Source organism: Oryza sativa, chromosome 3 (assembly GCF_034140825.1).
Source record: "Oryza sativa Japonica Group chromosome 3, ASM3414082v1".
NCBI classification, from domain to species: Eukaryota; Viridiplantae; Streptophyta; class Magnoliopsida; order Poales; family Poaceae; genus Oryza; species Oryza sativa.
In genome coordinates, this window is record NC_089037.1 from 11,813,762 (window position 1) to 11,818,724 (window position 4,963).

Genomic DNA, 4,963 nt, shown 5'->3' on the forward strand with positions numbered 1-4,963 from the left:
CGTCTTGGGGTTTTTGCAGTCGCGGAGTCTCTCGGTGGGGCGGTGCCATGGCAGTGAGTGGCAAGCTTTGCTTTGCTCCCTGCGTGATGAGTACTCCTACCTGCTAGTATATAGAAAGCCCCAAAGTAAGTAAATGGGCACATTTGGACTGCTTGGAAGTTTGATCTCACAAGAATTTCTGTAGGACAAAAAGAAAAAAAAATGGCGGCACAACTTGGAGAGAGTTTGGGTGGATGTTGCATATCAGTTATCATATTTGCTCAGCAAGTCAGAATAGCTGAAAGTTCTTAAAACAGAGTATACATAAAAAGGAAAAAAAGAGAGCACCCACAATGCCAGAGATTACTGATTAAACTACGCTATCAGGGGTTCAGATAGGATCAAACAGCCGCGCGCTCTTTCCTCTTTCTTAGGAGTATAGATTGACAATGCATTTGGCATTTGCTATTTCCCACGTGATGGTGATGGCGATAAATCATTTTAGCTACTACTAATATGATGATGGAAGACACTAGGGGTGCCCCATAGCATAATCTATCAGCCGCCTTGTGCGTTAAGCATAATTTGTTTAAGTGGTCGAGGAATTTACCAAGGGTGGAAGGCATGCACTTGACAAGAAGAATTACTTTCTATCGCAATCACCCGGTATAAAACTATGTTATCTTGCTTACACTAGAAAGTTGATTTCGAGCCTTGCGTACTAGGAAAATGTTTGCCGCAAAAAGGTGGCGCGTCACGATTACTGGAAAAAAGTCAGTGAGATGTGAGGTCACAATAATCAGTTAATTTATGCTTGGGTTTTAACGGCAATGTACAGTTGTCCAGCCAACTGTCGAGACTACTACAGCTCCCAAAAAGAAAATAAATGAGCAGCGTACACCTAATTTATCTTCCATTTTATTTGTATATTTTAGGTGGAAAATTATAACATCCGGCTTTCCATTTTGTATGGATGGACTCACGGACAAAATGCTACTAACACATGCCACTTGTTAAGAGAAAGGTTGGCGAAATTACGTTACCCAATATCAATACTTGAGAAGATGAGAGGAGGTTAGAGAGGAACAAATACTGCTACTCGATATAGTCAAATTGTAATCAATGTGTTTCGTGAAAAAAATATATATGTAAAATTTTCTTGGAATACTTTTCTAAAATAGCTTTTTAATTTCGTATGAGTTAATTTATTTGTTTATATACGTAAATTAAATAGATATTAAAAAAATCAAATACTAATCATTTATTTCAGCTGGTATATCAGATACTAGGATTGACAAGTTCGTTAGAGTTAAGTGGGTGGTCCGATGTAAAATTGAAAAGATACTCCGTACTCAGTGCAATGAAAGGGTTGAGTTACCACGTTGGTAGGGTTGCGCGAAAGCACCAGCTCGGATCTGTGTCCTCTTCCTTCGGTGAGGTGGCACGGACAGACTGGAAACCGATCGAGACGAATGGAGGAGTAATGAGCACGTGTCAGAAATCCGATCAAGAAGGAATTGAAACTGGCGTACAGCACATGGGGACCCGATTGCCACTCATTTGATTTCCTACTCCTATTGAAGACGGAATTTCATCGTCCCGAGTTCTAGATTGTGGTAGTAAATCACTGCTCCAAAATCCATGCAATCTGCTACTGCTAGTAGATTTTGAGGTGAATCTACCAGTTGAGATGATGGCTCCAGCGCTTCGTGTTGTCTGAATGGCCAGGGGGCGACAGGTTCAGGGCGAGATCCGAAACTGAGATAAGGATGAATGATTGCTTCCACTGTCACCAACCAAATCATAAATAAACAAGACGCCGCAACTAGCTACTGCCTACTGGCCTAGTGAATTTCAGATCATGCTGAGATGGTATTGTAATACTTCCTCCGTAAAAAAAAATTAGAATAGAATGTGACATATTTTCTCTGTTTTATAATGTCTATCATTTTCAACATTCATACTGATATTAATAAATCTAGATTGTGTAGAACTCAAGAGTATATTATAGTTAATTTTTTCTATGTATTCTCATATCATGGACCAATTAAGCGATAGATTCTCTATATTCTCCACACGGTATTTGTGCTCATGAGCCATGCGCCAAAATTTAGCCATCTGAATTTTATATACCAGCAATTTGACGGCCTAGATTCAATCATATCCAACCAATGGTTAATGCGCCCCTAATTGTGGGTTAATGCTTTTGCTAGCTAGCCTAGCTAAGAACAATAGTCAGGTTGTGTGCGTCCGTGCGGACGCTGAAATGTAGCCCTTCTCCAATCCCATCCGTTTCAGAATTTCGGTTTTATCCTATCTTAAACTTCATAAAGGTTGGGAATATTTATAGAAAAAACATAGCAATATTTTTATAGCACCAAAAAAAATATATTCAATTGTGGATTTAATAAAATTAATTTGGTGGTATAAATATTGCTATGTTATTCTATAAATTAGGTCTAACCGTGGCTTGTCGGCCTTGGCACCTACGGTGGGTTTTGAAGCACCCACTCACATATGCACCGGTGCCGGAGACCGACTGGATCGCCTACATAGCTCGGGTTTAACGGCGACTGCTCTCACCATGTCGCCGCGCGGGGTTGCGACGTCGGGGAGGCATGCCGCAGCACAACATTGTGCACCTGCGCGGCGGCGGGAGCGGCTGCAATTGGCATCTTTTTCTTGGGCCGCCTCCCTTGCTGGCGCCCTCCTCACCGCCTGCGGTATCAGCTGGAGAGAGGACAGAGATGGAGGAAGAGAAAATATGGGAGGATAAAGGAAGATGGAACTGTTATATGGGTCCCTAAACCAATGTTTAGGGGTATTAGACGGGAGAAAGAAGGAATAAAACGGGAAAAAAAAGAGATGGATGGAAAATATGATGACAGTAGTATGGTCCTAATTTTGTACAGTTTCAGTTACATGGATAAACACATTTATTGTAACGATATTTATTTGAATAAACACATTTACATATGGATTCAATTTACCTTTTTTTTATCCTTAGTGCAGTGTCTGTCCAAGATATTGTGGTTATTGGAGTCGATCGACAAGATATTTTTTAACCACTTAATATGTGATTTATTTTTATTGTGTTATGTTTTATACCAAGTATGTTTTTACATAGTACATGATTTGCCGATTTCCAGACCCTCCGGATACGCGAAACGACATATTTTCAATTGAAAAATAATTTGTAAATAAAAATTTTATATATGTGTTCTTAGCGATCTAAAAGCAAATGCTAAAAAATAAACTTCGATGAAAAAACCCTGAAATTAACTTTAAATTTAAGGTCAAAAATTTAAAATGTGGCTGATAAGTATAAGCGCAAGCGAAAAGACGAGGCACTCTCAGAGAGGGTTTTGTATATATCCCCTACCAAGCTTTTGCTTATTTCATCTCATGCAAAGTTTTGTCCCTTGCTCAGATTTTTTAAAGTCAAACTTTATGGTTGTTGTGCATCCTATATGTAGATGTCGGCCATGTTGGGTAGCTAATCATTTTTCTTATGTATATAAAATTAAAACTTAAAATATTAATACATTTACTAATTTTGTTCTAATAAAGGAATTTTAGGATACATCTGGATAAGTAATGCTCATATAAATCCTTAAAGTCTCTTATATTTTTCGACGAACTAAGTGACATTTGTTACTAGACTGTACACTGAAAATATTATCCATAGATCAGTATAAAATTTCTTTCATAATATTACAGGTTTATCAGGTCATAAAGTTGAATAATAGGTCAGGTTTGATCGTGCATCTACAAGTAAAACGATAAAAAAATATTGTCGTCAGTGAAGAAAATATCGGGGTTTTTTGCGTGAGAAGATTATACCCGCTTGTAATTCAATAGTTTTGACTCATACGATTTGACTTTTCTGTTCACGTCTTGAGTGTCTTGACGTACCTAGAAGCGTAATTATGCAGCATGTACGTGCAGCTAGTCAGTGGCGAATAAAAAAAATAGTAGTGAGGCTGAGCAAACTCCACTCCTCCCATCTATATATGTAAAATACATATTAATCCCTCGGTCTGAAAAATAGAAAATATAAATAAATGGAGCGTAGGAGTATTTCAGTCAGAATTACTAGTAGCTGGATAATTAAGGGTGTGTTTAGTTCACGTCAAAATTGAAAGTTTGGTTAAAATTGAAACGATGTGATGAAAAATTTGAAAGTTTATGTGTGTATAAAAGTTTTGATGTGATGGAAAAGTTGGAAGTTTAAAGAAAAAGTTTGGAACTAAACAAGGGCTAAGAATCGTGCTCGGACAAACTATGAAATTAAGAGCTAGCCAGCACATCGACTGAAATTTCTTTCAGGTTGTCGGCTGCCTGTTTCTTTTTCCAGTTTTTTTTTCTTTTTCATCAACTTGGTACTTTTTCAAATTGACAATGCGACATATCAATTTATATCGATACAATGGCCGCGGTTGACTACACATGTTTATATCTATAGGTCAACTGATTGTACTCCATATGCTAAGAGTAGTACTCTTTGAATTAAAGTAAGAGCATTCTTTATTCAAACATGGAAAAATGGTGGAATTTTTTCCTAGTCAAAAATACAACCTCCTCTGCATCTCATCAAAGATTGTACACGCTGTTTTCACTCAAGTAAAACCATGGGTCAGTTTCAGAGAGTTTCTGACAACTACATGTCTACAACTACTCCTAGAATTTGATCTCTCCCAAATAGTTTAAATTCTCACCTGAATTCTAATACTTTACTCCATCCGTCCCTCAAAGACTATTATTTTATTTTAGAAATTCAAAAACATATAAAATAAATAAATAAATGACTAACATACCCTTTTGTCCATGTGGAGAGAACGAGTAGAGGAAGGAAATTAGGAGGAGATGGGTACTATTGGTTAGATAGCTAAAAACAAGATGAAGTAGTATTAAGGTGTAGTTCATTTCGAGTGTTGGCCGCAGTAACTCCGTGGTATATAAAACGAGATAAGCCATTAGCAAA